Source organism: Garra rufa, unplaced genomic scaffold, assembly GCF_049309525.1.
Source record: "Garra rufa unplaced genomic scaffold, GarRuf1.0 hap1_unplaced_002, whole genome shotgun sequence".
Lineage (NCBI taxonomy): Eukaryota > Metazoa > Chordata > Actinopteri > Cypriniformes > Cyprinidae > Garra > Garra rufa.
The window spans coordinates 6750610-6776552 of NW_027394277.1; the positions used below are offsets into that span (position 1 = coordinate 6750610).

Sequence of the window (25943 nt, forward strand, 5' to 3'; positions counted from 1 at the left end):
CCCTTAGCCAGGTCAGGTGTGTGGGAACATTTTGGATTTCATCTTTATTTGTCAGTTCATCTGAGAAGACATCACGCCAGTGTGTTGGTAGACATGCAAGTTAATTCTTCAGTTCAGTCTTTATGTGCTATAAAGGTAGCCTGGGTTTCCCCATCCTGCCTTGCGCAGCGCGATTTTATTCACGCTGCTAGTCTGTCATGACGAATCATGACGAAGTCATAACGTGGTCTGGCGTTAGCCAGGCTACTAAAAAGGCACACAAATTCCTGTAGAGATACACATTGTCCTGTTTTTGTCAAATAAATGAAAAGCATGTCATCAATGTCTTCTCTCTTGCTGTATCAAATCTCCCCTAGCTTTCCTCAGAGATGGTCTCAATAATGTCAAGTCCAGTTCAGTTTGTGCATGATTAGGCTACATGATATAACTTTTTTTTTTTAATAATGTATCCTAAATTGTGGATAATCAAGCTACATTTCATATGCCAAAGTAAACTTCTGGAGTGTTAAAGATTAAAATGAAAAATAAAAACAAGAACCGTACAGAACCGAAAACCGTGACCCTAAAACCGCAATACGAACCGAACCGTGGGTTTTGTGAACCGTGCCACCCCTAACAAGGACATACAGAGACAGGCTCCTCCCAGGATCCATTCTTCTCCTTCTGTTTTTCCATCAGAGCAAGGATGCGCCTTCCAGAAGGGGGATGATATGCCAGGAATATGGACCTGTTTCTGTTTCTGTGTGCCCTTTTTTGGTCCTGTTCCTTTTCTTTAGTCCAGTTCGTCATTCTGTGCACCTGTGTTCCCAGTTACCCCTTATATTAAAATCAAAGTCTGTGCATTCTGTCTCTGTTGGGTCTCTATCGTCCAATATGTGTGTCTTCCCTGTTCAAGTATTGGAGCAATTTAACATTTTATTAAGCACTGTCACCCTGTCTATAACATCTCCGCAATTTACCCTGACTCCGATGCTGGATGGCGTTTGTCCCGATGGAGCCGGAGTGTGTGCTGTCCCTGGCTGTCGGTGGGGATCGCCTGGGGAGGTGCGGAGGGGTGACGGGACTGGTCCGTCCATGGAGACGCGGCGCTGGCTAATGAATCAACAGGTGAACTTGGGCAGCGGCTGAAGTTACCAATTTTGGACAAAGTGGAAAATGCAGAGCTGTGCTGTCTAGCAGGAGTAAAGGCAGTGGCAGTACAGGTCCTTTAAAAAAAATTAGCATATTGTGATAAAGTTCATTATTTTCTGTAATGTACTGATAAACATTAGACTTTAACATATTTTAGATTCATTAAACACAACTGAAGTAGTTTAAGCCTTTTATTGTTTTAATATTGATGATTTTGGCATATAGCTTATGAAAACCCAAAATTCTTATCTCAAAAAATTAGCATATCATGAAAAGGTTCTCTAAACGAGCTATTAACCTAATCATCTGAATCAACTAATTAACTCTAAACACCTGCGAAAGATTCCTGAGGCTTTTGAAAAATCCCAGCCTGGTTCATTACTCAAAACCGCAATCATGGGTAAGACTGCCGACCTGACTGCTGTCCAGAAGGCCATCATTGACACCCTCAAGCAAGAGGGTAAGACACAGAAAGAAATTTCTGAATGAATAGGCTGTTCCCAGAGTGCTGTATCAAGGCACCTCAGTGGGAAGTCTGTGGGAAGGAAAAAGTGTGGCAGAAAACGCTGCACAACGAGAAGACGTGACCGGACCCTGAGGAAGATTGTGGTGAAGGACCAATTCCAGACCTTGGGGGACCTGCGGAAGCAGTGAACTGAGTCTGGAGTAGAAACATCCAGAGCCACCGTGTACAGGCGTGTGCAGGAAATGGGCTACAGAGAAGCAGCACTGGACTGTTGCTCAGTGGTCCAAAGTACTTTTTTCGTATGAAAGCAAATTTTGCATGTCATTCGGAAATCAAGGTGCCAGAGTCTGGAGGAAGACTGGGGAGAGGAAAATGCCAAAATGCCTGAAGTCCAGTGTCAAGTACCCACAGTCAGTGATGGTCTGGGGTGCCATGTCACCTGCTGGTGTTGGTCCACTGTGTTTTATCAAGGGCAGGGTCAATGTAGCTAGCTATCAGGAGATTTTGAAGCACTTCATGCTTCCATCTGCTGAAAAGCTTTATGGAGATGAAGATTACATTTTTCAGCACGACCTAGCACCTGCTCACAGTGCCAAAACCACTGGTAAATGGTTCACTGACCATGGTATTACTGTGCTCAATTGGCCTGCCAACTCTCCTGACCTGAACCCCATAGAGAATCTGTGGGATATTGTGAAGAGAAAGTTGAGAGACGCAAGACCCAACACTCTGAATGAGCTTAAGGCCGCTATCGAAGCATCCTGGGCCTCCATAACACCTCAGCAGTGCCACAGGCTGATTGCCTCCATGCCACGCCGCATTGAAGCAGTCATTTCTGCACAAGGATTCCCGACCAAGTTTTGAGTGCATAACTGAACATAATTATTTGAATGTTGACTTTTTTTGTATTAAAAACACTTTTCTTTTATTGCTCGGATGAAATATGCTATTTTTTTTAAATTTTGGGGTTTTCATGAGCTGTATGCCAAAATCATCAATATTAAAACAATAAAAGGCTTGAACTACTTCAGTTGTGTGTAATGAATCTAAAATATATGAAAGTCTCATGTTTATCAGTACATTAAAGAAAATAATGAACTTTATCACAATATGCTAATTTTTTTGAAAAGGACCTGTAGTGTTTGATCAATCTGAGATCACTTACATGGACACTGAGGTGAGTTCTATGCCTCACATTAATCCTTATATGCCAGTTACAGATTGTCATTACCGTAATGGCCCATCTGCAATAACGGACAAATGCCAACAGAGTTTTACGAGGGCTAAAAGGCATGCAATAAATTAAATGCAATATTGAAACAGAAGAAGTCAAGACTCTTTCAAACTGTGAATCATGCTAAAGTCATCTGGAACTCTGGGAATAAATTTAAAGGAATACTGGGAGGACATATAAATATAAGAAGTATATGACCAAAAATAGATCAGATACAGAATTTACTTATTGAAAGTTTTATAATGAACTGAAGAATCTTCTTTCTACTCTTGATAACTGCTGTGAATGTATGATGTCTGGTGATTTTAATATTAATTGGATGGTCAGTGTTGGGGAGTAACTAGTTACATGTAACGCCGTTACGTAATTTAATTACGAAAATAAATGTAACAGTAATTCGTTAAAGTTACTTAGAAAAATGTGTAATTAAATTACAGTTAGAAGATTACAAATGGGGTTCATCTAAAAATTTTCTTTAAAAATCTGGGATATGTTGAATAATATTAATCTGTTGCTTTGCCTGTTTTTGATATGCACGATGCCTTCTGCTAAGGCCATTTATTAAAGCGGTGCTATTCTGATGCTTTTGATTGGTTTGAATTTGGGGTGCACCACGTCTGCCAATTAGGTTAATCCTCTTTGTCAGCGCGTTCATCGTCCCCTTTGTGTGTTGGAGACCAATATTAAAAACATTCATAACAAATTAGCTAGCCTGCTAGCTGCCTTTACCAGACACACTTGTATTTATGAACCCTTTCACAAAAAAATTGCATTTTTTCTCCTTGAATAAGGTTGGTAATGTCAGATCTAACTTGCGATTTTATCAGATTAACCCATTTTAATTTTGAGTGTAATTTGTAAAATCAGTGTTTAGACTACTGCGTGATTTTCAGCTGAAACGTGACTAATGATTTGAAGGATGAAAATCCGCTGCAGTTTAGTTTATTTTCGAATAATATAGATCTATTTTTCTCAAGGGCTTGAAACTTTTCTCTGTAATGATCGATGTTGACCTAACGTGCCACCTAGTGGACAAATCTCTCAATTAGTTTGTCCCATTTTGTTTTGCAAAATCGAGCTATTATCTAGTGAAGCACCCCAGTTGGTCACTGAATCTAAGCAGTGTTTTAGATGAAATGTAACTTTATTTAAAAAAAAAAAAAAAACAATACCATGGATTTTATGACACAGCTTCAATGATGGAGTCTGTTTGGATTTGGCAGTATCTATTCTAGAATCTATTCTTTCTTCTGTTAGTGAGAAATAATTATTAGCCCTGTATGGTATAATGATTTCCCTTCACACATAGTGGTAAAAAAAATAATAATAGTATGCAGATTTGTAAAAAAAAAATATTATATCAGTCAGAAGAAAAAAACGTGTTTTTACTACATTATTATAATCTAGAATTGTGTTTTCTCTTAAATATAACTAAAAATAATTATGTAGGAGCCATGTTTTCATTTAAGTTTACAAATTATCTATTATTTTAAATAGATAATTTAGATATTTAAAGAAATCTTTTTTTAAGATTTAAGTTTTTCAAGGCATTGTTACTTGCCAGTGTGTCCTGTCATAGCTATGCAAAATTTTGATTTTGTAACAACATTAAACAATTTTTTTGTTATAAGGTCTGGTTTTGTGATGGCTGTACTTTAAAATTAAATTAATATAATCTTAATTCAAGTGATGAAAGATTTTGAAATTCTAACAGTAAACTACTGTAAGGTCACACCTGCTTGATATAAATGCTTGAAAATTATTTAGTTGAAAATATCCATTAGAAACTTAAAAGTAATCAAAAAGTAATCAGATGTAATTAGTTACTTTACTTTTCTAAAGTAATTGAAAAGGTACACTACTTATTACATTTTAAATAGGGTAATTTGTAATCTGTAATCTATTACATTTCCAAAGTAACCTCCCCAACACTGTGCATCAAATATAAAAAAAAAAAAACATGCAAGACATGTTAAGTGGTAAAAAAATATGGCAGGTTAATTATTTTCTGCAGTAAATAAGTTTCTACTTGCAAAAATGTTCAAATAGATTTTCATGTAAAATTACAAAAACTGTGTTTTTATATAAAGTATGAAAGGAAAATGAACAACGATTTGTGGAAATTAAAAACTAGTTATATAATAATTACATACATTCAGAAAAGAATTACTCAGCCATGACTGAAATAACAGGGACTGAATACTTGGAATACTGAATGATGAAATAAAATTTTTGCAAAAATATGGAAAATAAAAACTCAGTCAGGTCACTTATGACCCATGTTATGCATCAAAGGGTTAATTAGCATTAGCTAGCGATAACTGATACACGTCAGTTTTAAGTTAGCTTACTTTGCTACGCAAGCATGTACCGATCGGAATAAAATCATAATTTGATGTTTGAACAAATAGGTTAACATTAGTGTTACGGATTTGTAATTTGATAATCTTGCTTATCTTCGATCTCCGGTTAGCAGATGTCCAGTAAACAGCTGGAATGTCACAAAACTCATTCAGCCAATCAGCAGCGAGATTGATGACCGATTAGCTCTTTCCTCTCGGTAGGAATTGATTGGCTGCTTTGCCCCACTTGTTCGAAGCTTTAGGATTTGCGTTAGGACCTGTTCGGTTGTAGTTACAAAGGAGTATGCACCTCGTTCGGACTTCGTTCAGAAATGTTCAGACAACGTTCGGAAGTATTCAAATCTTGTTAGGAAATGTTAGGAATTGTTCAGCCGGCTGATCGCTGGAAGGTACATGCGCTTGCTGTTCTTCGCTCTCAGCACACGCGACTGCACCCAACTTGCCAAAACGAGCCCCTACTCCATGAAATACCAGATTGACCCGCCACGAGCTAAAGTCTCTCAACATCTTGAATGCTACACATTACAGTGGGTCATTATTTGGACCGCTTTATTTCATTTAATATTTTTATTTGGCTTCTAATACGGGGGCATGAAAAAAGAGATGACATTATCTTGATCGGGTTTGTGAATACTGGGTGAGGGAAGGGACTTTCGTAACTTTTACTTCTCCCATTTGGAGTGAGGGGGGTGACGAAAATCATGTTGGCAGGTGTCGGCACCCTAGATTACCCTTGGTGAGTGTAGTGGTTTACCACAGTGAGCGCACAGGTCCAAGGGCATAGAGACACATCTCGAGTTTCTCGTCATCAGCGCATAAATCTTTCGCCTTTTACTAAAGATTTCCGTGGAGGGGAACCTTTGCGAGTGACCTGTATTTTTGGGGGCTCTGCTCACAGCAGAGCTACACTATAGTGTCAAGAGCAGAGTCAATCTGGCCACCCGCCAGCGTGCAGTGCACCCATCAGTGACTTCGAGCCTTCTTTGTTGACCCCGAAAGCCAGCCTCTGCTGCCTGCGTTGTTGCTATAGTTTAACTGGCACCGCACCCGTACGAAAAATGGAGGTGGCAGAAAGGAGCTCAGTGAACAAAAAGCCTGCCGTGACCCGGATTCGAACCGGGGTTGCTGCGGCCACAACGCAGAGTACTAACCACTATACGATCACGGCGCACCACTGGCTCACATCTGGTGGTGCCGGCCGTCTGAATTGAAAAAAAAGGGCTAGCGGCGCTTTTTATTACTGTGGAGAGAGGGCACACAAAGCCGTGCTAGGGACACGGAAGAAAAGGGCCCGCCTACTTCTCCTCAGCACCGGTGAAGAGCGTAGTCGGCAGGATTCGAACCGGCGCAGGGAGACCCCAATGGATTTCTAGTCCATCGCCTTAACCACTCGGCCACGACTACGGCGACCCTGACGTCCTCTGTCCCGTTGTCGACCTCAAAGTTGGCTGAAAAAACAATGAACTGGTTACCGCTTTACTGAAATCGCCTAGCGTAAAACTCCTAAAGGGGAAAACAGCCCACCACAAGCAACGAAAAATTCATGAAGCAAACACTGTATGTGAACTCTTTCACATCTTTAAGCGTACGCCGACACACGGCAGTGCTGGACCGGCACGACTGCAAGCTGAGGCCGCCGACAAGAAGATGGCCCTTTGCCCTAACAGGGACTTGAACCCTGGACCCTCAGATTAAAAGTGCGATGCTTTACCGACTGAGCTATCTGGGCTTTTGTATTTTGTGCGCCTCTTACTTTTTATATAAGAACACTTTCTCCACAAGCCGCCTGGCAGAAGCTCACTTGCCACAGGAGCTACGGGACAAAGGCTGCACGCAATTACGTCAGAGAGAGCGAAGGCCAAAGGCCTTGGAAGGCCCAACCACCGTCGCAAGAAGCTAAAGGTAAAAGGGGGAATGCCCGACCACATTCGGCATGGCTCGAACCTGCGCGGGGAGACCCCAATGGATTTCAAGTCCATGGCTTTAACCTCTCGGCCAAGACTACGCCTGCCTGTGGACCACCTGCTCTCTTGGCTGGAGGCGGGCAGCACAGGATGCCGCCGAGCTTCAGGCGCATAATTCAACTGAAGGGTGAGTTGGCAAAAAGGAGCTGGACGTCCCCGTCGCTTAACAGCAAAGGGCTGTCGTGACCCGGATTCGAGCATTCTTTTCTGATTGCTTAAAACTGATACCAAGCGCCTGCGTTGGTGGTATAGTGGTGAGCATAGCTGCCTTCCAAGCAGTTGACCTTGGTTCGATTCCCGGCCAACGTATTGTTTTCGGCTGCGGTTGACCTCGAAGCAGAACTCCTTCTGTGACCTCTGTCTGCACCAAAAGCTTTTGGATGAGTCGTTCAACAGCAGCAGAGAACTAGGTCTCCCCGTTGGGGAATCTAACCCCGGTCTTCCACGTGACAGGCGGAGATACTGTCCACTATACTAACGAAGAGTTGCGCTTGCTGTTCTTCGCTCCCAGCACACGCGACTGCACCCAACTTGCCAAAACGAGCCCCTACTCCAAGAAAAACCAGATTGACCCGCCACGAGCTAAAGTCTCTCAATATCTTGAATGCTACACATTACAGTGGGTCATTATTTGGACCGCTTTATTTCATTTAATATTTTTTTTGGCCTCTAAAACGGGGGCATGAAAAAAGAGATGACATTACCTTGATCGGGTTTGTGAATACTGGGTGAGGGAAGGGACTTTCGTAACTTTTACTTCTCCCATTTGGAGTGAGGGGGGTGACGAAAATCATGTTGGCAGGTGTCGGCACCCTAGATTACCCTTGGTGAGCGTAGTGGTTTAACACAGTGAGCGCACAGGTCCAAGGGCATAGAGACACATCTCGAGTTTCTCGTCATCAGCGCATAAATCTTTCGCCTTTTACTAAAGATTTCCGTGGAGGGGAACCTTTGTGAGTGACCTGTATTTTTGGGGGCTCTGCTCACAGCACAGCTACACTATAGTGTCAAGAGCAGAGTCAATCTGGCCACCCGCCAGCGTGCAGTTGAACGACGCGCGCCTCGTCATGGTCTGTGTTTGCAGCCTTTGCGCTTCCAGCTTCGCGGCTTCAAATTTCTTTAGCCAGCATGGAAAGACAGCGCTCTCTCGTCCATGACGGGATACAAACCCTGGACGGGATCAAACAAAGATGGCTTCAGCTCTTTTGGCCCCATCAGTGACTCGTGCACTTCGAGCCTTCTTTGTTGACCCCGAAAGCCAGCCTCTGCTGCCTGCGTTGTTGGTATAGTTTAACTGGCACCGCACCCGTACGAAAAATGGCAGAAAGGTGGCAGAAAGGAGCTCAGTGAACAAAAAGCCTGCCGTGACCCGGATTCGAACCGGGGTTGCTGCGGCCACAACGCAGAGTACTAACCACTATACGATCACGGCGCACCACTGGCTCACATCTGGTGGTGCCGGCCGTCCGAATTGAAAAAAAAAGGGCTAGCGGCGCTTTTTATTACTGTGGAGAGAGGGCACACAAAGCCGTGCTAGGGACACGGAAGAAAAGGGCCCGCCTACTTCTCCTCAGCACCGGTGAAGAGCGTAGTCGGCAGGATTCGAACCTGCGCAGGGAGAGCCCAATGGATTTCTAGTCCATCGCCTTAACCACTCGGCCATGACTACGGCGACCCTGACGTCCTCTGTCCCGTTGTCGACCTCAAAGTTGGCTGAAAAAACAATGAACTGGTTACCGCTTTACTGAAATCGCCTAGCGTAAAACTCCTAAAGGGGAAAACAGCCCACCACAAGCAACGAAAAATTCATGAAGCAAACACTGTATGTGAACTCTTTAACATCTTTAAGCGTACGCCGACACACGGCAGTGCTGGACCGGCACGACTGCAAGCTGAGGCCTCCGACAAGAAGATGGCCCTTTGCCCAAACAGGGACTTGAACCCTGGACCCTCAGATTAAAAGTGTGATGCTTTACCGACTGAGCTATCCGGGCTTTTGTATTTTGTGCGCCTCTTACTTTTTATATAAGAACACTTTCTCCACAAGCCGCCTGGCAGAAGCTCACTTGCCACAGGAGCTACGGGACAAAGGCTGCACGCAATTACGTCAGAGAGAGCGAAGGCCAAAGGCCTTGGAAGGCCCAACCACCGTCGCAAGAAGCTAAAGGTAAAAGGGGGAATGCCCGACCACATTCGGCATGGCTCGAACCTGCGCGGGGAGACCCCAATGGATTTCAAGTCCATCGCTTCAACCTCTCGGCCAGGACTACGCCTGCCTGAGGACCATGTCACGACCGGCTTTGCCGTGCTGCTGTGCAGCTTGTCGTTTGTCTCTGCTTTATGGTTGCCATCTGTCTGTCGGTCTTAGTCCTACAGGTGGAGCTGTAACGTGGCCGTGAAGGTTAATGGAGGACCTGTTAAAAGAGGCCTTCCGGGGTCTCGTGCTCTCTCTCTTGCTTGGGCCGTCGGTCCGTGCGGCTGGTTGCTGCCTCGCTCCTCATCCTTACCTCCGCTCACCACACGTTTCATTCTACTGACGAACACTACACCTTTGGTTAACCATTACATTTACTGATACATCTTTTATTTTGTTAAATAAACACGTTTGTTAAATGTAGCGATCGGTGTGGTCTCCCTTTAATGTTATGATCACTGTATGAGCCAAGTGGTCTTAACATATGGGGGCTCGTCCGTTTAGTTTCTATGTTTGATAAGTAACGTTAGGCTGCTTTAATTAGTAGTAGGCTACTAGCGTGTGTAGTGCTGCGTGACGTAATATTAGGCCTGCCGATTTGTGAATGAGTGACGTAAGTTGGGTCTACTATCAGCACGTGGATTATTTTGGGAGAGCCACACTGATTTTGTGTGTGCGTTTGTAGGAGTGTAAGTTTAGATAAAGAGCGTTTTTCTTTCAGCCGTTCGATGAACAAAGTTCGGTAGCAGTTTGGGTGGCTGGACAGGAAATTTTGTGGAGCTATGTCTTATCCCCAATTAGTGCGCCTCGGCGTTGTGGGTCTAGCTTACTGTCACTGAGGTCTGAACGAGGGCACCGCCGTGGAGCACCGGCTGGAGTGACTTTGTCGGGACAGTACGACTCCAGCGGTATGGGTGAGTAAATTATCCTTGTTCTTGGACTTTGGTGTGAAGATAGGGTAGAATAGTAGGGGGGTAAATTTTAGGGGGATGCTCCAGCATTAGTCTGTCTGGTTACCTGAACTGTATCGACTTTATATCCGGTTTGGCTGGATGTGATGAGAAAAGAGAGTAAGTTTTGGTTAATTGTGTTTTGGTATTTGTACATTGGTTAGTTTTGTAGTAGTTTGGAAAGTGTGCCGATGGTCATGTTGGAGGAGTTTTTAGCAGCTCCGTCTGAGCGTTTGTTAGTAGGGTTAACCAGGGAACAACTGTTGAAGGTGGCCGAGCATTACGCAATCGAGTTGCCCGCCGTGCTTAAATCTGCTAAGAAGAAAGAATTTGTGGGTTTTATTCGCGAGTTCCTAAAAGAGAAGCAGGTTTTGCCTGTTGTAACCCCAATCAGTCCTAGTCCAGAAATACAAACTGACGATATTGCTGATATTCCTGAGTCTAGCGTTAAGCTTAAAATGCAGCCTAAGTCCAGCGATTTAACCTTTGAACAACAAAAACAACTGTTGAGGATAGAAATGGACATAGAATTGGAGAAAAAGAAATTAGAGTTGGAGCAAAAGAAATTGGAATTTGAGGAATTTAAATTGGTGAAGGAACAAGAGAAACGTTTGGAAGTGCAAGAAAAAGAGAAAGACCGTTTGTTGGAACTAGAAAAACTTAGAAATGAAGAACAGGAACGAGATGTAGAAAGAACTAGACTGAGATTACTTTCTGAGGGGAAAATTGATCGTAATACATCTACCGGTAAGTCAGATCTAGCGGGTATGATAAGGTTCCTGCCAAGATTTAACGAACGGGAACCGGATATATTTTTCTCTTTATTTGAAAACATAGCCACTGATCGTGATTGGGATGATGAGGACAAAACAGTGCTTTTGCAAACTGTATTAGTGGGTCGCGCGCAGGAGGCGTTTGTGGCTTTGGCACCTGCCGAGAGAAAGAAATATAACACCGTAAAACAGGCAGTCTTAAAATGTTATGAACTCGTTCCAGAAGCTTATCGGCAACGTTTCAGAAACTGGCGAAAAGGCGAAAAACAAACACATACCGAAGTGGCAAGAGATTTAAGTAGTTTTTTCAATCGATGGCTTGCCGCTGAGGGTGTGGAAACATTTGATGCGCTACGAGATTTGCTGATTTTGGAACAGTTTAAAAATATCTTGCCCGAGAGAATTGCTGTTTATGTGAATGAGCATGAAGTTAAGACTGTTGCGGAGGCTGCTGTTCTCGCCGACGGCTTTGTGTTGACGCACAAAGGTAAAGTACGTGAGTATTCTCCACGTTATGAATATGACCATAGGGAATATCGTTCAGGTCGTGTTAAATTTGATAATTTAATGAAGAATAAAACACGGGAGACTGAGGTTGCCGGTGAGAAGTGCAATTATTGTTTGGAAACAGGACATTGGAAGCGAGAGTGTCCAGTGTTGCGTGCGCGAAATAAGGTTAGAACTGTAAATGGGAAAGCTGTTGGTTGCGTGTCTTCTGTTGCGCATTTAGATAAGCCTGTTGTGTTTGATAAGGATCAGTTCTCTAGTTCGGAGGTTTTAAATGCTGTTCAGCCTGATGCTGGTGAGGAGAAAAATCTTGAAGCTGTGTTTAGGGGTGAGCGTGAAACTTCTGGGGTGTCTGATGTGTCGAACTATGCGCCATTCATTAGTGACGGTTTTGTCTCGCTGGTAGGGGATGCGCACAGAGTCCCAGTGAAAATCTTGAGGGACACAGGAGCCTCAGAGAGCTTTATTTGTGCTTCGGTTCTGCCATTTTCTCCTGTTTCAGATACTGGAAAGTTTGTTTTAATCCGTGGAATAGGCCTTCAGTCTTTCCCGGTGCCTTTGCACAGAGTTCAGTTATTTTCAGGATTTGTAAATGGCGAGATTACAATTGCTGTGAGACCTTCTTTACCTGTAGATGGCATTGATATCATTTTGGGCAATAATTTGGGTGGGTGTTTAGTGTCTCCACCGCCTGTGGTTACTGTCATGCCTTTGCCATTAGAGGAGCCAGATAAGTGTCTGCAAGACTTTCCAGAGGTTTTTACTGCCTGCGCTGTGACGCGTGCAATGGCTCGCGCACAGAGAGATTCACCATCTGATGGGTCTAAGATATCTGTGTCTAGTTTGTTTGTTCCGGAATTACCTGCGCCATTGTCTTATGGTGAGCCGGTTGAAGCTCAAGGAAAAGATCAGAGTCTGGAAAAATATTTTGCTCTAGCTGCAGCTGATCCAGGTAAAGGTTATCTTGTGCAAAATGGTCTCTTGCTCCGAAAGTGGTCATCTTGTGTTGATCCTGATGCAGCAGATCAGGTGATGCAGGTTGTGGTACCTGAAAAGTATCGCGATTTAGTTTTAAAAACCGCACATGGTGTAGAGTCTGGACATTTTGGTGTTAAAAAAGACCTATAATCATATACTACGACATTTTTATTGGCCACGGATCAAGCGGGATGTAATGAGGTTTGTGAGAACTTGTCATGTTTGTCAAGTGGCAGGGAAGCCAAATACTACGATCAAGCCTGCTCCCTTACAGCCCATTCAGTCCGTAGGCACGCCGTTTGAACACCTCATTATTGATTGTGTAGGTCCTTTAACTCCATCTAAAACTGGATGTACAAATCTGTTTACAGTAATGTGCCAGGCGACACGGTATCCAGCTGCATATGCTCTAAGGGCAATAACTACAAAGTCCATTATGAAATGTTTGTCACAGTTTATTTCTGTTTTTGGTATCCCGAAGATAATTCAAAGCGATCGAGGTTCGAACTTCACCTCCAAGACGTTTGCGGCTGCTCTGAGACTGTTACGGGTGAAGCACAATTTGAGCAGTGCTTATCATGCTCAAAGCCAGGGGGCGCTTGAACGTTTTCATGCAACCTTGAAATCTCTCTTACGCGCATATTGCGTTGAAATGAAGAAGGATTGGGAAGAGGCTTTACCATGGCTTTTGTTGGCTGCCCGTGGGGTTGTTCAAGAAAGCACAGGCTTTTGTCCCAATGACTTAGTTTTTGGTCACAAAGTACGAACATCTTTGTCTGTCTTGAACACTGAATTAGACCAGTCAAAAACCCCTGCCAGTTTGGTGGATTATGTTAATGGTTTCCGCCGTAAATTATGTTTGTCTTGGAAGTTGGCTAGTGAACATCTGAGTGCGACTCAGGACAAAATGAAACAGCGGTATGATCGCAAGGCAGAGGCCAGGGTGTTTAATCCTGGTGATCAGGTGGTAGCGTTGCTTCGCCTTTAACAGCGAAGTACTCGGGCCCTTTTACGATCATGCGTAAAGTCTCTGAGACAAATTATTTGTTGTCTACTCCTGAACGCAGAAGATCAACGCAGCTTTGCCATATTAATTTGCTGAAGCCGTACTACTCTTCATCTCCGGGGGTGGCGAGTGATCATGCAAACAGTCCTGTAGGATTGGCTGTAGTAGAGGGGCTGCCGAACGTCGCTCAGGTGGCAGCTGAGGATGGGGTGCAGTTTCCGGACGATGCAGTTTTACATGGGTGCTTGAATAACACACAGAAGTTGGCTGAACTGGATAGTATGTTGGGGCATTTAAGTGGGAAACAGCTTGATGAGTTAAAGTCTTTAATTTTTTAATTTTCGTCTTTATTTTCCGACACTCCGACCTGTACAAGTTTAATCGAGCACGATATTGACACACAGGGTGCCCGCCCGGTTAAGCAGAGGTTTTATCGACTGCCTCTGGAGAAGCGTAAAAGTATGGAGGCCAGTGTACAATATCTTCTCGATAATGGTCTAGCCAAACCATCCTATTCTAGCTGGGCATCACCGTGTTTGTTGGTTAAAAAATCAGATCAAACATATAGATTTTGTACAGATTATAGGAAGGTTAATGCATTGACAAAGCCCGATTCCTTTCCACTGCCTCGTATTGAGGATTGTGTGGACCAGGTCGGTAGTGCACTGTACGTTAGTAAATTTGATTTGTTAAAGGGGTATTACCAGGTACCGCTAACACCGAGAGCGCAGGAGGTGTCTGCATTTGTTACGTCTTCTGGGTTGTACTCTTATTCTAGGATGAGTTTTGGTCTTCGGAACGCCCCCTCAACCTTTCAGCGTCTCATGAACAGGGTAGTTGCAGGGTTGGAGGGTTGTGCCGTGTATTTAGACGACGTGGTCTGTTACGCTGATACTTGGGGTGACCATCTGGCACGTATTCGTGCACTGTTCCAGAGGTTGGTGGCAGCAAATCTTACTGTGAACCTTGCCAAATGTGAGTTCGCCCAGGCCACTGTCGTTTATTTAGGTAAGGTGGTTGGCCAAGGTAAGGTGCGGCCAGTAAATGCGAAGGTTGTGGCCATAGATAACTTTCCCCCGCCGGCCACAAAGAAAGAATTGATGCGCTTTTTGGGTATGATCGGTTATTACCGTAATTTTTGTTGCAACTTTTCTACGGTTGTTTCCCCACTGACCAATTTATTGAAGAGCACAGCTAAGTTTGTTTGGTCATCCGAGTGTCATCAGGCATTTCAAAATGCCAAGTTGTTATTGAGTTCGTCGCCAGTCTTGGCAGCACCCAAATTGGATCAGCCATTCCAGCTGCAGGTTGACGCGAGTCAGGTTGGGGCGGGTGCTGTTCTTTTACAGAGCGATGAGAATGGGGTTGATAAACCTGTTTGTTATTTTTCGCGCAAATTCAACAAACACCAGTTTAATTACTCCGTTATTGAAAAGGAGGCTTTGGCGCTAATTTGGGCACTTCAACACTTCGAGGTTTATGTGGGTGGGGGTTTACATCCAATCGTGGTTTATTCGGACCATAATCCCCTCACTTTCCTCCAGTCAGTAAAGAATTCCACGAACCAACGGCTCTTACGTTGGGCACTATTTTTACAACCTCTTCGTTTAGTTATTCGGCACATCCGCGGCGTGGAGAATGTGTTAGCTGATGCACTCTCTCGCGCCCCGGATGAGTCAGTTTAATGGTGTCTGTTTTTCCTGCTCAATCTGTGTCTGTTCTGCTTGCCTTAAATAGCTGTCCATGGTACCGGGATTTGCTGGTTGCAGGATGTGGTAAAGGTGGAGTGGGTGAGAATGGTCACTGTTGGTCCAGTTGCCCTGTTATGAATGAGGTGCACTTGGGGATGGTGGTATGAATGAATTAGTCTTTCCTGTGTGTGAATGTTAGTTAAATTAGTTTATTCATTTTCAATATTAATTTGATTTTGTATAATTTTGTTGCGGCTATTGTGGGAACTTGATGTTTTTTTCAGAGTCCCATTAAGATGGGTCTCTGTCTTTAAAGGCCAGGCTTTGCCGTGCTGCTGTGCAGCTTGTCGTTTGTCTCTGCTTTATGGTTGCCATCTGTCTGTCGGTCTTAGTCCTACAGGTGGAGCTGTAACGTGGCCGTGAAGGTTAATGGAGGACCTGTTAAAAGAGGCCTTCCGGGGTCTCGTGCTCTCTCTCTTGCTCGGGCCGTCGGTCCGTGCGGCTGGTTGCTGCCTCGCTCCTCATCCTTACCTCCGCTCACCACACGTTTCATTCTACTGACGAACACTACACCTTTGGTTAACCATTACATTTACTGATACATCTTTTATTTTGTTAAATAAACACGTTTGTTAAATGTAGCGATCGGTGTGGTCTCCCTTTAATGTTATGATCACTGTATGAGCCAAGTGGTCTTAACAACCACCTGCTCTCTTGGCTGGAGGCGGGCAGCACAGGATGCCGCCGAGCTTCAGGCGCATAATTCAACTGAAGGGTGAGTTGGCAAAAAGGAGCTGGACGTCCCCGTCGCTTAACAGCAAAGGGCTGTCGTGACCCGGATTCGAGCATTCTTTTCTGATTGCTTAAAACTGATACCGAGCGTCTGCGTTGATGGTATAGTGGTGAGCATAGCTGCCTTCCAAGCAGTTGACCCGGGTTCGATTCCCGGCCAACGCATTGTTTTCGGCTGCGGTTGACCTCGAAGCAGAACTCCTTCTGTGACCTCTGTCTGCACCAAAAGCTTTTGGATGAGTCGTTCAACAGCAGCAGAGAACTAGGTCTCCCCGTTGGGGAATCTAACCCCGGTCTTCCACGTGACAGGCGGAGATACTGTCCACTATACTAACGAAGAGTTGCGCTTGCTGTTCTTCGCTCCCAGCACGCGACTGCACCCAACTTGCCAAAACGAGCCCCTACTCCAAGAAAAACCAGATTGACCCGCCACGAGCTAAAGTCTCTCAATATCTTGAATGCTACACATTACAGTGGGTCAATATTTGGACCGCTTTATTTCATTTAATATTTTTTTTGGCCTCTAATACGGGGGCATGAAAAAAGAGATGACATTACCTTGATCGGGTTTGTGAATACTGGGTGAGGGAAGGGACTTTCGTAACTTTTACTTCTCCCATTTGGAGTGAGGAGGGTGACGAAAATCATGTTGGCAGGTGTCGGCACCCTAGATTACCCTTGGTGAGCGTAGTGGTTTACCACAGTGAGCGCACAGGTCCAAGGGCATAGAGACACATCTCGAGTTTCTCGTCATCAGCGCATAAATCTTTCGCCTTTTACTAAAGATTTCCGTGGAGGGGAACCTTTGCGAGTGACCTGTATTTTTGGGGGCTCTGCTCACAGCAGAGCTACACTATAGTGTCAAGAGCAGAGTCAATCTGGCCACCAGCCAACGTGCAGTGGAACGACGCGTGCCTCGTCATGGTCTGTGTTTGCAGCCTTTGCGCTTCCAGCTTCGCGGCTTCAAATTTCTTTAGCCAGCATGGAAAGACAGCGCTCTCTCGTCCATGACGGGATACAAACCCTGGACGGGATCAAACAAAGATGGTTTCAGCTCTTTTGGCCCCATCAGTGACTCGTGCACTTCGAGCCTTCTTTGTTGACCCCGAAAGCCAGCCTCTGCTGCCTGCGTTGTTGGTATAGTTTAACTGGCACCGCACCCGTACGAAAAATGGAGGTGGCAGAAAGGAGCTCAGTGAACAAAAAGCCTGCCGTGACCCGGATTCGAACCGGGGTTGCTGCGGCCACAACGCAGAGTACTAACCACTACACGATCACGGCGCACCACTGGCTCACATCTGGTGGTGCCGGCCGTCCGAATTGAAAAAAAAGGGCTAGCGGCGCTTTTTATTACTGTGGAGAGATGGCACACAAAGCCTTGCAAGGGACACGGAAGAAAAGGGCCCGCCTACTTCTCCTCATCACCGGTGAAGAGCGTAGTCGGCAGGATTCGAACCTGCGCGGGGAGTCCCCAATGGATTTCTAGTCCATCGCCTTAACCACTCGGCCACGACTACGGCGACCCTGACGTCCTCTGTCCCGTTGTCGACCTCAAAGTTGGCTGAAAAAACAATGAACTGGTTACCGCTTTACTGAAATCGCCTAGCGTAAAACTCCTAAAGGGGAAAACAGCCCACCACAAGCAACGAAAAATTCATGAAGCAAACACTGTGTGTGAACTCTTTCACATCTTTAAGCGTACGCCGACACACGGCAGTGCTGGACCGGCACGACTGCAAGCTGAGGCCGCCAACAAGAAGATGGCCCTTTGCCCGAACAGGGACTTGAACCCTGGACCCTCAGATTAAAAGTGTGATGCTTTACCTACTGAGCTATCCGGGCTTTTGTATTTTGTGCTCCTCTTACTTTTTATATAAGAACACTTTCTCCACAAGCCGCCTGGCAGAAGCTCACTTGCCACAGGAGCTACGGGACAAAGGCTGCACGCAATTACGTCAGAGAGAGCGAAGGCCAAAGGCCTTGGAAGGCCCAACCACCGTCGCAAGAAGCTAAAGGTAAAAGGGGGAATGCCCGACCACATTCGGCATGGCTCGAACCTGCGCGGGGAGACCCCAATGGATTTCAAGTCCATCGCTTTAACCTCTCGGCCAAGACTACGCCTGCCTGTGGACCACCTGCTCTCTTGACTGGAGGCGGGCAGCACAGGATGCCGCCGAGCTTCAGGCGCATAATTCAACTGAAGGGTGAGTTGGCAAAAAGGAGCTGGACGTCCCCGTCGCTTAACAGCAAAGGGCTGCCGTGACCCGGATTCGAGCATTCTTTTCTGATTGCTTAAAACTAGCACCGAGCGCCTGCGTTGGTGGTATAGTGGTGAGCATAGCTGCCTTCCAAGCAGTTGACCCGGGTTCGATTCCCGGCCAACGCATTGTTTTCGGCTGCGGTTGACCTCGAAGCAGAACTCCTTCTGTGACCTCTGTCTGCACCAAAAGCTTTTGGATGAGTCGTTCAACAGCAGCAGAGAACTAGGTCTCCCCGTTGGGGAATCTAACCCTGGTCTTCCACGTGACAGGCGGAGATACTGTCCACCATACTAACGAAGAGTTGCGCTTGCAGTTCTTCGCTCCCAGCACACGCGACTGCACCCAACTTGCCAAAACGAGCCCCTACTCCAAGAAATACCAGATTGACCCGCCACGAGCTAAAGTCTCTCAATATCTTGAATGCTACACATTACAGTGGGTCATTATTTGGACCGCTTTATTTCATTTAATATTTTTTTTGGCCTCTAAAACGGGGGCATGAAAAAAGAGATGACATTACCTTGATCGGGTTTGTGAATACTGGGTGAGGGAAGGGACTTTCGTAACTTTTACTTCTCCCATTTGGAGTGAGGGGGGTGACGAAAATCATGTTGGCAGGTGTCGGCACCCTAGATTACCCTTGGTGAGCGTAGTGGTTTACCACAGTGAGCGCACAGGTCCAAGGGCATAGAGACACATCTCGAATTTCTCGTCATCAGCGCATAAATCTTTCGCCTTTTACTAAAGATTTCCATGGAGGGGAACCTTTGCGAGTGACCTGTATTTTTGGGGGCTCTGCTCACAGCACAGCTACACTATATTGTCAAGAGCAGAGTCAATCTGGCCACCCGCCAGTGTGCAGTGGAAAGACGCGCGCCTCGTCGTGGTCTGTGTTTGCAGCCTTTGCGCTTCCAGCTTCGCGGCTTCAAATTTCTTTAGCCAGCATGGAAAGACAGCGCTCTCTCGTCCATGACGGGATACAAACCCTGGACGGGATCAAACAAAGATGGCTTCAGCTCTTTTGGCCCCATCAGTGACTCGTGCACTTCGAGCCTTCTTTGTTGACCCCGAAAGCCAGCCTCTGCTGCCTGCGTTGTTGGTATAGTTTAACTGGCACCGCACCCGTACGAAAAATGGAGGTGGCAGAAAGGAGCTCAGTGAACAAAAAGCCTGCCGTGACCCGGATTCGAACCGGGGTTGCTGCGGCCACAACGCAGAGTACTAACCACTATACGATCACGGCGCACCACTGGCTCACATCAGGTGGTGCCGGCCGTCCGAATTGAAAAAAAAAGGGCTAGCGGCGCTTTTTATTACTGTGGAGAGAGGGCACACAAATCCGTGCTAGGGTTATGGGCCCAGCACGCTTCCGCTGCGCCACTCTGCTCGCCTTGATGTAGAGCCCGTACACTGGTCTTTTCAACACCACTTCATTCTGGCACACATTTCTAACTTGTCTTGCAGCACCTGAGCACATATAAAAGTGAAACAATCTTAGCAGAGGATGGTTTCAATCCATCCACTTCTGGGCCCAGCACGCTTTCACTGCGCCACTCCGCTGAAAGTTACCCCAGATGGGACTCAAACCCACAATCTCTGGCTTAGGAGGCCAGTGCCTTATCCATTAGGCCACTGGGGCTGTCACGGATCTGTTCACTTTTTCTTTTAGTTCTTCATCTCATTCAGCTTCTGGATGACCAACTTTTATGAGAGGACCAAGTGACTTTAGGTTTTCACAAACAGGCTCTGAACATTTCTCTTTTTGGGGGGCTCTGTCATATATACAAGCTCAGAAGTCTTAGCAGAGAATGGTTTCGATCCATCGACCTCTGGGTTATGGGCCCAGCACACTTCCGCTGCGCCACTCTGCTTGACTTGTTGAAGAGCTCGTGCACTGGTCTTTTCAACACAACATGATTCTTGCACAAATTTCCAACTTGTCTTGAAGCACTTGGGCACGAATAAAAGTGAAACAAGCTTAGCAGAGGATGGTTTCGATCCATCGACCTCTGGGTTATGGGCCAAGCACGCTTCCGCTGCGCCACTCTGCTTGTCTCGATGTAGAGCCTGTGCACTGGTCTTTTCAACATAACTTGAGTCTTGCACACATTTCTAACTTGTCTTGCAGCACCTGGGCACATATAAAAGTGACACAAGCTTAGCAGAGGATGGTTTCGATCCATCGATCTCTGGGTTATGGGCCCAGCACGCTTCCGCTGCGCCACTCTGCTTGACTTGATGTTGAGCTTGTGCACTGGTCTTTTCAACATAACATTATTCTTGCACATATTTCGAACTTGTCTTGCAGCACTTGGGCACATATAAAATTGAAACAAGCTCAGCAGAGGATGGTTTCGATCCATCGACTTCAGGGTTATGGACCCTGCACGCCTTCGCTGCACCACTCTGCTGAAAGTCACCCCAGATGGGACTCGAACCCACAATCCCTGGCTTAGGAGGCCAGTGCCTTATCCATTTTTTTTTTTTTTTTTTTTTTAAGAAATTTCAAACATTAAAAATACAAAAAAGTAAAAGTTTTTCATAAACAAAACATTTTCACTTCACATTCATTATACATACATTCAGAATTTCAGAATCTTCTGTCAGTTTCCACATCAAATCTTTTAAGACACAACAAACGTGTGGAATAAAAACATGAGAAAAAAAATAAATAAAAAATAACTGTTATTGTAAACACAAATCATTTAATCATAAAATAAATACAATAATTTTCACATTTAATCGTTTTCACGTTCTGGCAGCGTCCACAAAAGATCCTTTAAAACTTGATAAACTTGAAGTGTAAAGACATGATAAAATTCATTCAATCTGCTTTCACATTTAAAATACCCATGCAGTGTTTTAATGTACAGTTCTGTTTTTCTTTTAAACAAAGTCCAAACATCTAAAACCACTTTTTTCTTTTTTAGCCATATTTCTTCTTTCCCATATTGCACTTTTCATTAAACTTATCCATAAGTTTATTAACTTTTTGTTTTTTCCCTTCTTTTCCCATCCAAACATCATCACTCCACTTGTCTTGTCTTGATATAGAGTCTGTGCACTGGTCTTTTCAACATAACATGATTCTTGCACATATTTCTAACTTGTCTTGCAGCACTTGGGCACATATAAAATTGAAACAAGATTAGCAGAGGATGGTTTCAATCCATCGACCTCTGGGTTATGGGGCCAGCACGCTTCCACTGCGCCACTCTGCTCACCTTGATGTAGAGCCCGTACACTGGTCTTTTCAACATCACTTGATTCTGGCACACGTTTCTAACTTGTCTTGCAGCACCTGAGCACATATAAAAGTGAAACAAGATTAGCAGAGGATGGTTTCAATCCATCGACTTCTGGGCCCAGCACGCTTTCGCTGTGCCACTCTGCTGAAAGTCACCCCAGATGGGACTCGAACCCACAATCCCTGGCTTAGGAGGCCAGTGCCTTATCCATTAGGCCACTGGGGCTATGATGCAGCGGTTTACTTTTTCTTTTAGTTCTTCATCTCATTCAGCTTCTGGATGAACAACTTTTGTGAGAGGACCAAGTGACTTTAGGTTTTCACAAACAGGCTCTGAACATTTCTCTTTTTGGGAGGCTCTGTCATGTATACAAGCTCAGAAGTCTTAGCAGAGAATGGTTTCGATGCATCGACCTCTGGGTTATGGGCCCAGCAAGCTTCCGCTGTGCCACTCTGCTTTCCTTGACGAGAGTACCATACGCCGGTCTTTCCAAAACCACATGAGCCTGGCACACATTTCTAACTAGTCTATTATGTATGAATTTTTTTGCTAATTACAACAAGTTTACCAGTTGCAGCGTCATTTCTTTAAGCAGCACCTGGGCACATATGAAAGCCAAAAAAGCTTAGCAGAGGATGGTTTCGATCCATCGACCTCTGGGTTATGGGCCCAGCACGCTTCCGCTGCGCCACTCTGCTTGCCTTGATGAAGAGCCTGTGCACTTGTTTTTTCAACATAACTTGAATCTTGCACACATTTCTAACTTGTCTTGCAGCACCTGGGCACATATAAAAGTGACACAAGCTTAGCAGAGGATGGTTTCGATCCAACGACCTCTGGGTTATGGGCCCAGCACCCTTCCGCTGCGCCACTCTGCTTGACTTGTTGTAGAGCTCGTGCACTGGTCTTTTCAACATCACTTGATTCTGGCACACGTTTCTAACTTGTCTTGCAGCACCTGAGCACATATAAAAGTGAAACAAGATTAGCAGAGGATGGTTTCAATCCATCGACTTCTGGGTTATGGACCCAGCACGCCTTCGCTGCACCACTCTGCTGAAAGTCACCCAAGATGGGACTCGAACCCACAATCCCTGGCTTAGGAGGCCAGTGCCTTATCCATTTTTTTTATTTTTTTTTTTTATTTTTTTTTTTAAACATGTTAATACATTTTAAAAACAGTCTGAATCACATTCTGGCAACAATACATTAAATCGAAACCATGTCATTTCAATAAATGGGTTATCATTTACAAAAATTTTGACAAAAACATCTTTCTCTTCATTCATATTACAGTAATCAAACAAAACATTTAAAATAAAACACATCTTCACCTTAAAAAGTTTGCACACAGGTATTTTTGTTTTCTTTTGTTTGACAAAATTTCATTTGCTCCAAATTACAAATCTAGCAATGGTTAATATCAAATTTAAAAAAACACACATTCTTAAAATTACCTTTAGAACCAAATAAATACATTGTTTCCCATTCTTCATCAATACATCTTTGTTCTACTCCCAATTTACTTGTCATTTCTTTTAATTTTTTTATAAAACATTTTAACCCTGTGCATTTAAAAAAAATATGTATCAATCCTTCATCTTCCCTATTACATACCTTGCATATTGCATCACTTGCCATTCCAAATTTACACAGTCTCATTTCACTTAATAAACAATTATGTCTTAAAATATAATCAAAGTTTTCTAAAATTGGACTTTTCCACCAAGCTCTTAGATTTTTCCATATTTTCTTAGTTTCCATACTTGGGTACAATCTTTGCCAATATCCTTCTGCTTTTGGTGTGATAAAAACATCTTCACATAAACAAGAATAAAACATCTTTAAAATACCATCTTTAAAAGCATGCTGTTTGTCATTACTTTTAAAATCAATCATCATTCCATCATTACCTTTTGTTTCTTCTGTACCTTCTATAATATTTATCCATTCTTCCGGTATTACTTCTTTCATTTGTTTGTATTGTTTTTCTAAGACTGTTTTAGTTTCATTGTCATAATTTTCTACAATTGCGTCTCTTATTACTTGCACCGGTACAAAACCAGGTATCACTTCATACAAGATATCTTTTATTTGCTTTATCCCCGCATAAAACCATTTTTTATAAAAAATGGTATCATTTCCCTTTTTAATTTGATTATTTAAAAACAATGGTTGTCTTAAAATCTCTTCCCTGGTAAAAGACGTACAAACAACATGCTTTCTAAAATCACCCCATGCTTTTACAACCTCTTTATAAAACTCTGGTATTCCGTTCATCATGTTTTCTTTTAGCTTCATCCATAAAACATCATCTCCCATTTTTCCACATTTATTTAAAAAATAGTTCATTACACCCTTCCACGCATATTTCCCATGTTTCCAGTATTTATTAATAGTTTTTATTCTTATACTTTTCATTCTTATTAATGGATCTATTAGTCCCAACCCTCCTTCCTCCACCTTTCCAATTAGAGTGTCATAAGCAATTTTCGATGGTTTCCCCTCCCATAAAAAGTTTAAAACAATAGATTTGATTTTTTTATACACCCATATAGGCAAACTCACAGAACCCAATACATACCACATTTTTGATAAAAACAAAGAATTAATAACTAAAACCTTCCCTTTTAAAAATAATCCTCTTAATTTCCAGAAATTTAATCTCTTCTCCATTCCTTTTAAAACCTCCTCCCATACCACTTCTCTTATTTCATTTTCATTTTCTCCAACCCTTATACCTAAAATTTTCATACTCTTCTTTTCTTCCTTAAATTGCATTTTATTCAGCAGATCATTCGGTAATCCAATTTTCATGTATGTAGTTTTTTCTTTATTAACTTTTGCCCCTGTTCCTTTACAATATCTTTCTAAAACTTCCATTACTTTATCCATACTTTTAATATCTTTTACAAACAATGTCGTGTCATCTGCATATTGAAATATTTTTTGTTCTGATTCTTCTCCTTTTATGCGTATTCCTTTTATGTTCTTTTCCTGGTCTACTGCCAGTCCTAAAGCTTCAGATACTAAAGTGTATAATAATGCTGACATAGGACAACCTTGTCTGATTGATATCGTTATTTTAAAATCTTTAGTTAAAAAACCATTCACTTTTACACAACTACTTATATCTGTATATAAACATTTTATCCATTTTAAGAAATTCTCCCCAAAACCAAATCTCTCCATCACATGTATCAAGTATTTGTGTTCAACTCTATCAAAAGCCTTTTCTAAATCCACACTTATTATATATCCTGTTTCTTTCTCCTCCTTCATGTACCATATCATATCTCTTATATTGTTAATGACATCAGTAATATCTCTTTTTAGAACAGCATATGCTTGATTTGTAGTAATTATATTTGGTACTACTATTTTCAATCGATTGGCTAAAATTTTGGCTAATATTTTATAATCTGTATTCAACATGCTTAGTGGTCTGTAGTTTTTCAAGTCTCTCTTATCACCTTTTTTCTTGTAAATTATTTTCACCATACCTTTCTTCATACTATTCGTTAAATTCCATTTTTTAAAATTATCTATAAATATTTCATTTAAAATTGGACATAACACATCTTTAAAAACCTTGTAAAATTCAGCTGTTAATCCATCTATTCCTGGACTTTTACCATTTTTCAGTTGATCAATTGCAATTCCTATTTCTAATTCCGTAATCTCACTCTCACACATTTCTTTGTCTCCCTCATTAACTTTAACCTGTATTTTACTTAATACAAATTCCTCATCTTCTAAAACTATCTCATTTTTGGTAAATAAATGCTTATAGAATTCTCTGACTTCTTCCAAAATTCCTGTTTTATCTTCTACAATCCTTGCATCTTCTGTTTTAATACTTTTTATTATATCTGCTCTCTGTCTTGTTTTTTCTAATTCATAAAAATATTTCGTACTTCTTTCTCCTTCTACAATGTCTTTCGCCCTACTTCTTATTATTGCTCCTTTACACTTCTCTTCTTCTATTTTCTTTAATTCTTCCTGTAATTCTATTATCTTATCAATATTTTCATCATGCTCATTTACTTTCCTCATTTCTTCATCCCACTCTTTTTTGATCTTATTTTCTTTCATCTTTTTGACTTTTTGCCATTTTTTTGAATATTCCATTGAGAATTTTTTTATTCTTTTTTTTTAGAATGTCCCACCAAAACCCTTTTTCCATTTCATACATTTCCTCATTTACACTGTTAATTATTATACTTTCTATTTCCATTCTGTATATTTCATTTTTTAGAAGTTCTGCATTTAATATCCACACCCCTGGTCCTTTGTCAGCCTCATTAAAATTCATCAATATCCATAAAAAATCATGATCACTCTCACTATAATTTTTGTAAGACGCCTTAGTGACATAATATGCT

General features: G+C 43.1%; 1 protein-coding gene and 12 non-coding genes across 13 annotated transcripts in view; 5 read left to right on the forward strand and 8 right to left on the reverse strand.

The window, feature by feature from the left end:
• The window catches only part of LOC141305341 (uncharacterized), a 587365-nt gene that overhangs the window by 47278 nt on the left and 514144 nt on the right, over window positions 1–25943 (reverse strand). The gene's annotated exons all lie outside the window — the stretch shown is intronic.
• On the forward strand, window positions 5985–6099 carry LOC141307979 (U5 spliceosomal RNA). The gene has a single exon (XR_012346903.1). It is a non-coding gene; the product is annotated as a U5 spliceosomal RNA (small nuclear RNA).
• Window positions 6291–6362, reverse strand: trnah-gug (transfer RNA histidin (anticodon GUG)). The gene has a single exon. It is a non-coding gene; the product is annotated as a tRNA-His (tRNA).
• On the forward strand, window positions 8039–8154 carry LOC141307982 (U5 spliceosomal RNA). The gene has a single exon (XR_012346906.1). It is a non-coding gene; the product is annotated as a U5 spliceosomal RNA (small nuclear RNA).
• trnah-gug (transfer RNA histidin (anticodon GUG)) lies at window positions 8519–8590 on the reverse strand. The gene has a single exon. It is a non-coding gene; the product is annotated as a tRNA-His (tRNA).
• Window positions 16785–16899, forward strand: LOC141307981 (U5 spliceosomal RNA). Its single transcript, XR_012346905.1, has one exon. It is a non-coding gene; the product is annotated as a U5 spliceosomal RNA (small nuclear RNA).
• Window positions 17259–17330, reverse strand: trnah-gug (transfer RNA histidin (anticodon GUG)). Its single transcript has one exon. It is a non-coding gene; the product is annotated as a tRNA-His (tRNA).
• On the reverse strand, window positions 17485–17566 carry trnas-aga (transfer RNA serine (anticodon AGA)). The gene has a single exon. It is a non-coding gene; the product is annotated as a tRNA-Ser (tRNA).
• On the forward strand, window positions 18364–18435 carry trnag-ucc (transfer RNA glycine (anticodon UCC)). Its single transcript has one exon. It is a non-coding gene; the product is annotated as a tRNA-Gly (tRNA).
• LOC141307988 (U5 spliceosomal RNA) lies at window positions 19008–19122 on the forward strand. The gene has a single exon (XR_012346911.1). It is a non-coding gene; the product is annotated as a U5 spliceosomal RNA (small nuclear RNA).
• Window positions 19482–19553, reverse strand: trnah-gug (transfer RNA histidin (anticodon GUG)). The gene has a single exon. It is a non-coding gene; the product is annotated as a tRNA-His (tRNA).
• trnar-ccu (transfer RNA arginine (anticodon CCU)) lies at window positions 19877–19949 on the reverse strand. Its single transcript has one exon. It is a non-coding gene; the product is annotated as a tRNA-Arg (tRNA).
• On the reverse strand, window positions 21711–21783 carry trnar-ccu (transfer RNA arginine (anticodon CCU)). The gene has a single exon. It is a non-coding gene; the product is annotated as a tRNA-Arg (tRNA).